The sequence below is a fragment of the Macrosteles quadrilineatus genome, unplaced genomic scaffold (genome assembly GCF_028750875.1).
Source record: "Macrosteles quadrilineatus isolate MER2022 unplaced genomic scaffold, UCM_ALF_1.0 Scaffold_9__3_contigs__length_116548681, whole genome shotgun sequence".
Taxonomy (NCBI): domain Eukaryota; kingdom Metazoa; phylum Arthropoda; class Insecta; order Hemiptera; family Cicadellidae; genus Macrosteles; species Macrosteles quadrilineatus.
Window position 1 is genome coordinate 52,074,917 of NW_026542602.1, and position 14,350 is coordinate 52,089,266.

Here is a 14,350-nt window from a genome sequence, read left to right on the forward strand (position 1 = left end):
TACTCATACCAGTACTCATAACGTTTTTAATGTGTTACATTTTAACAAGTTACCTTTAAGCATGTTACATTTTAAAAGGTTACAATTTTACATGTTACATTTTTACATGTTACATTTTAATATGTTACATTTTAACACGTTACATTTAAGCATGTTACATTTTAAAATGTTACATTTTAACACGTTACATTTTAACATGTTACATTTTAACTTCTTATATTTCCACATATTACATTTTTACATGTTAGATTTTAACATGTTTTACGATCAAGTCATTCCCTTGCAACTGACCTGGTAGCCTCGTCTAGTATGAGGATGGATGGGATTTTCAGTAGAGCGCTAAGAGCGCTTGTAGCGGCGATAGCTATCCTCTGTTTCTGGCCCCCAGACACGGTAACTCCTCTCTCCCCCAGAATGGTACTGTAGCCATCAGGGAACTGTCGGATAAAACTGTCAGCATTGGCCAGCCCAGCAGCCACGTACACCTGTGACAAAGATTAATTAAATTAGTAATACCAAACTAGTGACAGGTAATACAAACAAAGTAACATAGAATCAAACCAGCTACCTTCTGATTACAAGGCGAGTACAGCAGTACTATAATCACTCAACCACCAAGCTGACATAAAAACCGTCGTCGTCGTCGTCGTCGTCGTCGTCGTCGTCGTCGTCGTCGTCGTCGTCGTCGTCGTCGTCGTCGTCGTCGTCGTCGTCGTCGTCGTCGTCGTCGTCGTCGTCGTCGTCGTCGTCGTCGTCGTCGTCGTCGTCGTCGTCGTCGTCGTCGTCGTCGTCGTCGTCGTCGTCGTCGTCGTCGTCGTCGTCGTCGTCGTCGTCGTCGTCGTCGTCGTCGTCGTCGTCGTCGTCGTCGTCGTCGTCGTCGTCGTCGTCGTCGTCGTCGTCGTCGTCGTCGTCGTCGTCGTCGTCGTCGTCGTCGTCGTCGTCGTCGTCGTCGTCGTCGTCGTCGTCGTCGTCGTCGTCGTCGTCGTCGTCGTCGTCGTCGTCGTCGTCGTCGTCGTCGTCGTCGTCGTCGTCGTCTACATTTTTATATTTTACATATTTACATATTTACATGTTACATTTTAACATTTTTTATGATCAAGTCTTTCCCTTGCAACTGACCTGGTAGCCTCGTCTAGTATGAGGATGGATGGGATTTTCAGTAGAGCGCGGGCGATAGCTATCCTCTGTTTCTGGCCCCCAGACACGGTAACTCCTCTCTCCCCCAGAATGGTACTGTAGCCATCAGGGAACTGTCGGATAAAACTGTCAGCATTGGCCAGCCTAGCAGCCTCGTACACCTGTGACAAAGATTAATTAAATTAGTAATACCAAACTAGTGACAGGTAATACAAACAAAGTAACATAGAATCAAACCTTCTGATTACAAGGCGAGTACAGCAGTACTATAATCACTCAACCACCAAGCTGACATAAAAACTTTTACTCATACCAGTACTCATAACGTTTTTAATGTGTTACATTTTAACAAGTTACCTTTAAGCATGTTACATTTTAAAAGGTTACAATTTTACATGTTACATTTTTACATGTTACATTTTAATATGTTACATTTTAACACGTTACATTTAAGCATGTTACATTTTAAAATGTTACATTTTAACACGTTACATTTTAACATGTTACATTTTAACTTCTTATATTTCCACATATTACATTTTTACATGTTAGATTTTAACATGTTTTACGATCAAGTCATTCCCTTGCAACTGACCTGGTAGCCTCGTCTAGTATGAGGATGGATGGGATTTTCAGTAGAGCGCTAAGAGCGCTTGTAGCGGCGATAGCTATCCTCTGTTTCTGGCCCCCAGACACGGTAACTCCTCTCTCCCCCAGAATGGTACTGTAGCCATCAGGGAACTGTCGGATAAAACTGTCAGCATTGGCCAGCCCAGCAGCCTCGTACACCTGTGACAAAGATTAATTAAATTAGTAATACCAAACTAGTGACAGGTAATACAAACAAAGTAACATAGAATCAAACCAGCTACCTTCTGATTACAAGGCGAGTACAGCAGTACTATAATCACTCAACCACCAAGCTGACATAAAAACCGTCGTCGTCGTCGTCGTCGTCGTCGTCGTCGTCGTCGTCGTCGTCGTCGTCGTCGTCGTCGTCGTCGTCGTCGTCGTCGTCGTCGTCGTCGTCGTCGTCGTCGTCGTCGTCGTCGTCGTCGTCGTCGTCGTCGTCGTCACTCAACCACCAAGCTGATAAAAACTTTTACTCATACCAGTACTCATAACGTTTTTAATATGTTACATTTTAACAAGTTACCTTTAAGCATGTTACATTTTAAAAGGTTACAATTTTACATGTTACATTTTTACATGTTACATTTTAATATGTTACATTTTAACACGTTACATTTAAGCATGTTACATTTTAAAATGTTACATTTTAACACGTTACATTTTAACATGTTACATTTTAACTTCTTATATTTCCACATGTTACATTTTTACATGTTACATTTTAACATGTTTTACGATCAAGACATTCCCTTGCAACTGACCTGGTAGCCTCGTCTAGTATGAGGATGGTTGGGATTTTCAGTAGAGCGCGGGCGATAGCTATCCTCTGTTTCTGGCCCCCAGACACGGTAACTCCTCTCTCCCCCAGAATGGTACTGTAGCCATCAGGGAACTGTCGGATAAAACTGTCAGCATTGGCCAGCCCAGCAGCCTCGTACACCTGTGACAAAGATTAATTAAATTAGTAATACCAAACTAGTGACAGGTAATACAAACAAAGTAACATAGAATCAAACCAGCTACCTTCTGATTACAGCAGTACTATAATCACTCAACCACCAAGCTGACATAAAAACTTTTACTCATACCAGTACTCATAACGTTTTTAATATGTTACATTTTAACAAGTTACCTTTAAGCATGTTACATTTTAAAAGGTTACAATTTTACATGTTACATTTTTACATGTTACATTTTAATATGTTACATTTTAACACGTTACATTTAAGCAAGTTACATTTTAAAATGTTACATTTTAACACGTTACATTTTAACATGTTACATTTTAACTTCTTATATTTCCACATGTTACATTTTTACATGTTACATTTTAACATGTTTTACGATCAAGACATTCCCTTGCAACTGACCTGGTAGCCTCGTCTAGTATGAGGATGGTTGGGATTTTCAGTAGAGCGCGGGCGATAGCTATCCTCTGTTTCTGGCCCCCAGACACGGTAACTCCTCTCTCCCCCAGAATGGTACTGTAGCCATCAGGGAACTGTCGGATAAAACTGTCAGCATTGGCCAGCCCAGCAGCCTCGTACACCTGTGACAAAGATTAATTAAATTAGTAATACCAAACTAGTGACAGGTAATACAAACAAAGTAACATAGAATCAAACCAGCTACCTTCTGATTACAGCAGTACTATAATCACTCAACCACCAAGCTGACATAAAAACTTTTACTCATACCAGTACTCATAACGTTTTTAATATGTTACATTTTAACAAGTTACCTTTAAGCATGTTACATTTTAAAAGGTTACAATTTTACATGTTACATTTTTACATGATACATTTTAATATGTTACATTTTAACACGTTACATTTAAGCAAGTTACATTTTAAAATGTTACATTTTAACACGTTACATTTTAACATGTTACATTTTAACTTCTTATATTTCCACATGTTACATTTTTACATGTTACATTTTAACATGTTTTACGATCAAGTTATTCCCTTGCAACTGACCTGGTAGCCTCGTCTAGTATGATGATGGATGGGATTTTCAGTAGAGTGCTAAGAGCGCTTGTAGCGGCGATAGCTATCCTCTGTTTCTGGCCCCCAGACACGGTAACTCCTCTCTCCCCCAGAATGGTACTGTAGCCATCAGGGAACTGTCGGATAAAACTGTCAGCATTGGCCAGCCCAGCAGCCTCGTACACCTGTGACAAAGATTAATTAAATTAGTAATACCAAACTAGTGACAGGTAATACAAACAAAGTAACATAGAATCAAACCAGCTACCTTCTGATTACAAGGCGAGTACAGCAGTACTATAATCACTCAACCACCAAGCTGACATAAAAACCGTCGTCGTCGTCGTCGTCGTCGTCGTCGTCGTCGTCGTCGTCGTCGTCGTCGTCGTCGTCGTCGTCGTCGTCGTCGTCGTCGTCGTCGTCGTCGTCGTCGTCGTCGTCGTCGTCGTCGTCGTCGTCGTCGTCGTCGTCGTCGTCGTCGTCGTCGTCGTCGTCGTCGTCGTCGTCGTCGTCGTCGTCGTCGTCGTCGTCGTCGTCGTCGTCGTCGTCGTCGTCGTCGTCGTCGTCGTCGTCGTCGTCGTCGTCGTCGTCGTCGTCGTCGTCGTCGTCGTCGTCGTCGTCGTCGTCGTCGTCGTCGTCGTCGTCGTCGTCGTCGTCGTCGTCGTCGTCGTCGTCGTCGTCGTCGTCGTCGTCGTCGTCGTCGTCGTCGTCGTCGTCGTCGTCGTCGTCGTCGTCGTCGTCGTCGTCGTCGTCGTCGTCGTCGTCGTCGTCGTCGTCGTCGTCGTCGTCGTCGTCGTCGTCGTCGTCGTCGTCGTCGTCGTCGTCGTCGTCGTCGTCGTCGTCGTCGTCGTCGTCGTCGTCGTCGTCGTCGTCGTCGTCGTCGTCGTCGTCGTCGTCGTCGTCGTCGTCGTCGTCGTCGTCGTCGTCGTCGTCGTCGTCGTCGTCGTCGTCGTCGTCGTCGTCGTCGTCGTCGTCGTCGTCGTCGTCGTCGTCGTCGTCACTCAACCACCAAGCTGATAAAAACTTTTACTCATACCAGTACTCATAACGTTTTTAATATGTTACATTTTAACAAGTTACCTTTAAGCATGTTACATTTTAAAAGGTTACAATTTTACATGTTACATTTTTACATGTTACATTTTAATATGTTACATTTTAACACGTTACATTTAAGCATGTTACATTTTAAAATGTTACATTTTAACACGTTACATTTTAACATGTTACATTTTAACTTCTTATATTTCCACATGTTACATTTTTACATGTTACATTTTAACATGTTTTACGATCAAGACATTCCCTTGCAACTGACCTGGTAGCCTCGTCTAGTATGAGGATGGTTGGGATTTTCAGTAGAGCGCGGGCGATAGCTATCCTCTGTTTCTGGCCCCCAGACACGGTAACTCCTCTCTCCCCCAGAATGGTACTGTAGCCATCAGGGAACTGTCGGATAAAACTGTCAGCATTGGCCAGCCCAGCAGCCTCGTACACCTGTGACAAAGATTAATTAAATTAGTAATACCAAACTAGTGACAGGTAATACAAACAAAGTAACATAGAATCAAACCAGCTACCTTCTGATTACAGCAGTACTATAATCACTCAACCACCAAGCTGACATAAAAACTTTTACTCATACCAGTACTCATAACGTTTTTAATATGTTACATTTTAACAAGTTACCTTTAAGCATGTTACATTTTAAAAGGTTACAATTTTACATGTTACATTTTTACATGTTACATTTTAATATGTTACATTTTAACACGTTACATTTAAGCAAGTTACATTTTAAAATGTTACATTTTAACACGTTACATTTTAACATGTTACATTTTAACTTCTTATATTTCCACATGTTACATTTTTACATGTTACATTTTAACATGTTTTACGATCAAGTTATTCCCTTGCAACTGACCTGGTAGCTAGTATGATGATGGATGGGATTTTCAGTAGAGTGCTAAGAGCGCTTGTAGCGGCGATAGCTATCCTCTGTTTCTGGCCCCCAGACACGGTAACTCCTCTCTCCCCCAGAATGGTACTGTAGCCATCAGGGAACTGTCGGATAAAACTGTCAGCATTGGCCAGCCCAGCAGCCTCGTACACCTGTGACAAAGATTAATTAAATTAGTAATACCAAACTAGTGACAGGTAATACAAACAAAGTAACATAGAATCAAACCAGCTACCTTCTGATTACAAGGCGAGTACAGCAGTACTATAATCACTCAACCACCAAGCTGACATAAAAACCGTCGTCGTCGTCGTCGTCGTCGTCGTCGTCGTCGTCGTCGTCGTCGTCGTCGTCGTCGTCGTCGTCGTCGTCGTCGTCGTCGTCGTCGTCGTCGTCGGCGTCGTCGTCGTCGTCGTCGTCGTCGTCGTCGTCGTCGTCGTCGTCGTCGTCGTCGTCGTCGTCGTCGTCGTCGTCGTCGTCGTCGTCGTCGTCGTCGTCGTCGTCGTCGTCGTCGTCGTCGTCGTCGTCGTCGTCGTCGTCGTCGTCGTCGTCGTCGTCGTCGTCGTCGTCGTCGTCGTCGTCGTCGTCGTCGTCGTCGTCGTCGTCGTCGTCGTCGTCGTCGTCGTCGTCGTCGTCGTCGTCGTCGTCGTCGTCGTCGTCGTCGTCGTCGTCGTCGTCGTCGTCGTCGTCGTCGTCGTCGTCGTCGTCGTCGTCGTCGTCGTCGTCGTCGTCGTCGTCGTCGTCGTCGTCGTCGTCGTCGTCGTCGTCGTCGTCGTCGTCGTCGTCGTCGTCGTCGTCGTCGTCGTCACTCAACCACCAAGCTGACATAAAAACTTTTACTCATACCAGTACTCATAACGTTTTTAATATGTTACATTTTAACAAGTTACCTTTAAGCATGTTACATTTTAAAAGGTTACAATTTTACATGTTACATTTTTACATGTTACATTTTAATATGTTACATTTTAACACGTTACATTTAAGCATGTTACATTTTAAAATGTTACATTTTAACACGTTACATTTTAACATGTTACATTTTAACTTCTTATATTTCCACATGTTACATTTTTACATGTTACATTTTAACATGTTTTACGATCAAGACATTCCCTTGCAACTGACCTGGTAGCCTCGTCAAGTATGAGGATGGTTGGGATTTTCAGTAGAGCGCGGGCGATAGCTATCCTCTGTTTCTGGCCCCCAGACACGGTAACTCCTCTCTCCCCCAGAATGGTACTGTAGCCATCAGGGAACTGTCGGATAAAACTGTCAGCATTGGCCAGCCCAGCAGCCTCGTACACCTGTGACAAAGATTAATTAAATGACAAAGATTAATTAAATTAGTAATACCAAACTAGTGACAGGTAATACAAACAAAGTAACATAGAATCAAACCAGCTACCTTCTGATTACAGCAGTACTATAATCACTCAACCACCAAGCTGACATAAAAACTTTTACTCATACCAGTACTCATAACGTTTTTAATATGTTACATTTTAACAAGTTACCTTTAAGCATGTTACATTTTAAAAGGTTACAATTTTACATGTTACATTTTTACATGTTACATTTTAATATGTTACATTTTAACACGTTACATTTAAGCAAGTTACATTTTAAAATGTTACATTTTAACACGTTACATTTTAACATGTTACATTTTAACTTCTTATATTTCCACATGTTACATTTTTACATGTTACATTTTAACATGTTTTACGATCAAGACATTCCCTTGCAACTGACCTGGTAGCCTCGTCTAGTATGAGGATGGTTGGGATTTTCAGTAGAGCGCGGGCGATAGCTATCCTCTGTTTCTGGCCCCCAGACACGGTAACTCCTCTCTCCCCCAGAATGGTACTGTAGCCATCAGGGAACTGTCGGATAAAACTGTCAGCATTGGCCAGCCCAGCAGCCTCGTACACCTGTGACAAAGATTAATTAAATTAGTAATACCAAACTAGTGACAGGTAATACAAACAAAGTAACATAGAATCAAACCAGCTACCTTCTGATTACAGCAGTACTATAATCACTCAACCACCAAGCTGACATAAAAACTTTTACTCATACCAGTACTCATAACGTTTTTAATATGTTACATTTTAACAAGTTACCTTTAAGCATGTTACATTTTAAAAGGTTACAATTTTACATGTTACATTTTTACATGTTACATTTTAATATGTTACATTTTAACACGTTACATTTAAGCAAGTTACATTTTAAAATGTTACATTTTAACACGTTACATTTTAACATGTTACATTTTAACTTCTTATATTTCCACATGTTACATTTTTACATGTTACATTTTAACATGTTTTACGATCAAGTTATTCCCTTGCAACTGACCTGGTAGCCTCGTCTAGTATGATGATGGATGGGATTTTCAGTAGAGTGCTAAGAGCGCTTGTAGCGGCGATAGCTATCCTCTGTTTCTGGCCCCCAGACACGGTAACTCCTCTCTCCCCCAGAATGGTACTGTAGCCATCAGGGAACTGTCGGATAAAACTGTCAGCATTGGCCAGCCCAGCAGCCTCGTACACCTGTGACAAAGATTAATTAAATTAGTAATACCAAACTAGTGACAGGTAATACAAACAAAGTAACATAGAATCAAACCAGCTACCTTCTGATTACAAGGCGAGTACAGCAGTACTATAATCACTCAACCACCAAGCTGACATAAAAACCGTCGTCGTCGTCGTCGTCGTCGTCGTCGTCGTCGTCGTCGTCGTCGTCGTCGTCGTCGTCGTCGTCGTCGTCGTCGTCGTCGTCGTCGTCGTCGTCGTCGTCGTCGTCGTCGTCGTCGTCGTCGTCGTCGTCGTCGTCGTCGTCGTCGTCGTCGTCGTCGTCGTCGTCGTCGTCGTCGTCGTCGTCGTCGTCGTCGTCGTCGTCGTCGTCGTCGTCGTCGTCGTCGTCGTCGTCGTCGTCGTCGTCGTCGTCGTCGTCGTCGTCGTCGTCGTCGTCGTCGTCTTCGTCGTCGTCGTCGTCGTCGTCGTCGTCGTCGTCGTCGTCGTCGTCGTCGTCGTCGTCGTCGTCGTCGTCGTCGTCGTCGTCGTCGTCGTCGTCGTCGTCGTCGTCGTCGTCGTCGTCGTCGTCGTCGTCGTCGTCGTCGTCGTCGTCGTCGTCGTCGTCGTCACTCAACCACCAAGCTGATAAAAACTTTTACTCATACCAGTACTCATAACGTTTTTAATATGTTACATTTTAACAAGTTACCTTTAAGCATGTTACATTTTAAAAGGTTACAATTTTACATGTTACATTTTTACATGTTACATTTTAATATGTTACATTTTAACACGTTACATTTAAGCATGTTACATTTTAAAATGTTACATTTTAACACGTTACATTTTAACATGTTACATTTTAACTTCTTATATTTCCACATGTTACATTTTTACATGTTACATTTTAACATGTTTTACGATCAAGACATTCCCTTGCAACTGACCTGGTAGCCTCGTCTAGTATGAGGATGGTTGGGATTTTCAGTAGAGCGCGGGCGATAGCTATCCTCTGTTTCTGGCCCCCAGACACGGTAACTCCTCTCTCCCCCAGAATGGTACTGTAGCCATCAGGGAACTGTCGGATAAAACTGTCAGCATTGGCCAGCCCAGCAGCCTCGTACACCTGTGACAAAGATTAATTAAATTAGTAATACCAAACTAGTGACAGGTAATACAAACAAAGTAACATAGAATCAAACCAGCTACCTTCTGATTACAAGGCGAGTACAGCAGTACTATAATCACTCAACCACCAAGCTGACATAAAAACTTTTACTCATACCAGTACTCATAACGTTTTTAATATGTTACATTTTAACAAGTTACCTTTAAGCATGTTACATTTTAAAAGGTTACAATTTTACATGTTACATTTTTACATGTTACATTTTAATATGTTACATTTTAACACGTTACATTTAAGCAAGTTACATTTTAAAATGTTACATTTTAACACGTTACATTTTAACATGTTACATTTTAACTTCTTATATTTCCACATGTTACATTTTTACATGTTACATTTTAACATGTTTTACGATCAAGTTATTCCCTTGCAACTGACCTGGTAGCCTCGTCTAGTATGATGATGGATGGGATTTTCAGTAGAGTGCTAAGAGCGCTTGTAGCGGCGATAGCTATCCTCTGTTTCTGGCCCCCAGACACGGTAACTCCTCTCTCCCCCAGAATGGTACTGTAGCCATCAGGGAACTGTCGGATAAAACTGTCAGCATTGGCCAGCCCAGCAGCCTCGTACACCTGTGACAAAGATTAATTAAATTAGTAATACCAAACTAGTGACAGGTAATACAAACAAAGTAACATAGAATCAAACCAGCTACCTTCTGATTACAAGGCGAGTACAGCAGTACTATAATCACTCAACCACCAAGCTGACATAATATAATCACTCAACCACCAAGCTGACATAAAAACCGTCGTCGTCGTCGTCGTCGTCGTCGTCGTCGTCGTCGTCGTCGTCGTCGTCGTCGTCGTCGTCGTCGTCGTCGTCGTCGTCGTCGTCGTCGTCGTCGTCGTCGTCGTCGTCGTCGTCGTCGTCGTCGTCGTCGTCGTCGTCGTCGTCGTCGTCGTCGTCGTCGTCGTCGTCGTCGTCGTCGTCGTCGTCGTCGTCGTCGTCGTCGTCGTCGTCGTCGTCGTCGTCGTCGTCGTCGTCGTCGTCGTCGTCGTCGTCGTCGTCGTCGTCGTCGTCGTCGTCGTCGTCGTCGTCGTCGTCGTCGTCGTCGTCGTCGTCGTCGTCGTCGTCGTCGTCGTCGTCGTCGTCGTCGTCGTCGTCGTCGTCGTCGTCGTCGTCGTCGTCGTCGTCGTCGTCGTCGTCGTCGTCGTCGTCGTCGTCGTCGTCGTCGTCGTCGTCGTCGTCGTCGTCGTCGTCGTCGTCGTCGTCGTCGTCGTCGTCGTCGTCGTCGTCGTCGTCGTCGTCGTCGTCCGTCGTCGTCGTCGTCGTCGTCGTCGTCGTCGTCGTCGTCGTCGTCGTCGTCGTCGTCGTCGTCGTCGTCGTCGTCGTCGTCGTCGTCGTCGTCGTCGTCGTCGTCGTCGTCGTCGTCGTCGTCGTCGTCGTCGTCGTCGTCGTCGTCGTCGTCGTCACTCAACCACCAAGCTGATAAAAACTTTTACTCATACCAGTACTCATAACGTTTTTAATATGTTACATTTTAACAAGTTACCTTTAAGCATGTTACATTTTAAAAGGTTACAATTTTACATGTTACATTTTTACATGTTACATTTTAATATGTTACATTTTAACACGTTACATTTAAGCATGTTACATTTTAAAATGTTACATTTTAACACGTTACATTTTAACATGTTACATTTTAACTTCTTATATTTCCACATGTTACATTTTTACATGTTACATTTTAACATGTTTTACGATCAAGACATTCCCTTGCAACTGACCTGGTAGCCTCGTCTAGTATGAGGATGGTTGGGATTTTCAGTAGAGCGCGGGCGATAGCTATCCTCTGTTTCTGGCCCCCAGACACGGTAACTCCTCTCTCCCCCAGAATGGTACTGTAGCCATCAGGGAACTGTCGGATAAAACTGTCAGCATTGGCCAGCCCAGCAGCCTCGTACACCTGTGACAAAGATTAATTAAATTAGTAATACCAAACTAGTGACAGGTAATACAAACAAAGTAACATAGAATCAAACCAGCTACCTTCTGATTACAAGGCGAGTACAGCAGTACTATAATCACTCAACCACCAAGCTGACATAAAAACCGTCGTCGTCGTCGTCGTCGTCGTCGTCGTCGTCGTCGTCGTCGTCGTCGTCGTCGTCGTCGTCGTCGTCGTCGTCGTCGTCGTCGTCGTCGTCGTCGTCGTCGTCGTCGTCGTCGTCGTCGTCGTCGTCGTCGTCGTCGTCGTCGTCGTCGTCGTCGTCGTCGTCGTCGTCGTCGTCGTCGTCGTCGTCGTCGTCGTCGTCGTCGTCGTCGTCGTCGTCGTCGTCGTCGTCGTCGTCGTCGTCGTCGTCGTCGTCGTCGTCGTCGTCGTCGTCGTCGTCGTCGTCGTCGTCGTCGTCGTCGTCGTCGTCGTCGTCGTCGTCGTCGTCGTCGTCGTCGTCGTCGTCGTCGTCGTCGTCGTCGTCGTCTCGTCGTCGTCGTCGTCGTCGTCGTCGTCGTCGTCGTCGTCGTCGTCGTCGTCGTCGTCGTCGTCGTCGTCGTCGTCGTCGTCGTCGTCGTCGTCGTCGTCGTCGTCGTCGTCGTCGTCGTCGTCGTCGTCGTCGTCGTCGTCGTCGTCGTCGTCGTCGTCGTCGTCGTCGTCGTCGTCGTCGTCGTCGTCGTCGTCGTCGTCGTCGTCGTCGTCGTCGTCGTCGTCGTCGTCGTCGTCACTCAACCACCAAGCTGATAAAAACTTTTACTCATACCAGTACTCATAACGTTTTTAATATGTTACATTTTAACAAGTTACCTTTAAGCATGTTACATTTTAAAAGGTTACAATTTTACATGTTACATTTTTACATGTTACATTTTAATATGTTACATTTTAACACGTTACATTTAAGCATGTTACATTTTAAAATGTTACATTTTAACACGTTACATTTTAACATGTTACATTTTAACTTCTTATATTTCCACATGTTACATTTTTACATGTTACATTTTAACATGTTTTACGATCAAGACATTCCCTTGCAACTGACCTGGTAGCCTCGTCTAGTATGAGGATGGTTGGGATTTTCAGTAGAGCGCGGGCGATAGCTATCCTCTGTTTCTGGCCCCCAGACACGGTAACTCCTCTCTCCCCCAGAATGGTACTGTAGCCATCAGGGAACTGTCGGATAAAACTGTCAGCATTGGCCAGCCCAGCAGCCTCGTACACCTGTGACAAAGATTAATTAAATTAGTAATACCAAACTAGTGACAGGTAATACAAACAAAGTAACATAGAATCAAACCAGCTACCTTCTGATTACAAGGCGAGTACAGCAGTACTATAATCACTCAACCACCAAGCTGACATAAAAACTTTTACTCATACCAGTACTCATAACGTTTTTAATATGTTACATTTTAACAAGTTACCTTTAAGCATGTTACATTTTAAAAGGTTACAATTTTACATGTTACATTTTTACATGTTACATTTTAATATGTTACATTTTAACACGTTACATTTAAGCAAGTTACATTTTAAAATGTTACATTTTAACACGTTACATTTTAACATGTTACATTTTAACTTCTTATATTTCCACATGTTACATTTTTACATGTTACATTTTAACATGTTTTACGATCAAGTTATTCCCTTGCAACTGACCTGGTAGCCTCGTCTAGTATGATGATGGATGGGATTTTCAGTAGAGTGCTAAGAGCGCTTGTAGCGGCGATAGCTATCCTCTGTTTCTGGCCCCAGACACGGTAACTCCTCTCTCCCCCAGAATGGTACTGTAGCCATCAGGGAACTGTCGGATAAAACTGTCAGCATTGGCCAGCCCAGCAGCCTCGTACACCTGTGACAAAGATTAATTAAATTAGTAATACCAAACTAGTGACAGGTAATACAAACAAAGTAACATAGAATCAAACCAGCTACCTTCTGATTACAAGGCGAGTACAGCAGTACTATAATCACTCAACCACCAAGCTGACATAAAAACCGTCGTCGTCGTCGTCGTCGTCGTCGTCGTCGTCGTCGTCGTCGTCGTCGTCGTCGTCGTCGTCGTCGTCGTCGTCGTCGTCGTCGTCGTCGTCGTCGTCGTCGTCGTCGTCGTCGTCGTCGTCGTCGTCGTCGTCGTCGTCGTCGTCGTCGTCGTCGTCGTCGTCGTCGTCGTCGTCGTCGTCGTCGTCGTCGTCGTCGTCGTCGTCGTCGTCGTCGTCGTCGTCGTCGTCGTCGTCGTCGTCGTCGTCGTCGTCGTCGTCGTCGTCGTCGTCGTCGTCGTCGTCGTCGTCGTCGTCGTCGTCGTCGTCGTCGTCGTCGTCGTCGTCGTCGTCGTCGTCGTCGTCGTCGTCGTCGTCGTCGTCGTCGTCGTCGTCGTCGTCGTCGTCGTCGTCGTCGTCGTCGTCGTCGTCGTCGTCGTCGTCGTCGTCGTCGTCGTCGTCGTCGTCGTCGTCGTCGTCGTCGTCGTCGTCGTCGTCGTCGTCGTCGTCGTCGTCGTCGTCGTCGTCGTCGTCGTCGTCGTCGTCGTCTTCGTCGTCGTCGTCGTCGTCGTCGTCGTAGTCGTCGTCGTCGTCGTCGTCGTCGTCGTCGTCGTCGTCGTCGTCGTCGTCGTCGTCGTCGTCACTCAACCACCAAGCTGATAAAAACTTTTACTCATACCAGTACTCATAACGTTTTTAATATGTTACATTTTAACAAGTTACCTTTAAGCATGTTACATTTTAAAAGGTTACAATTTTACATGTTACATTTTTACATGTTACATTTTAATATGTTACATTTTAACACGTTACATTTAAGCATGTTACATTTTAAAATGTTACATTTTAACACGTTACATTTTAACATGTTACATTTTAACTTCTTATATTTCCACATGTTACATTTTTACATGTTACATTTTAACATGTTTTACGATCAAGACATTCCCTTGCAACTGACCTGGTAGCCTCGTCTAGTATGAGGATGGTT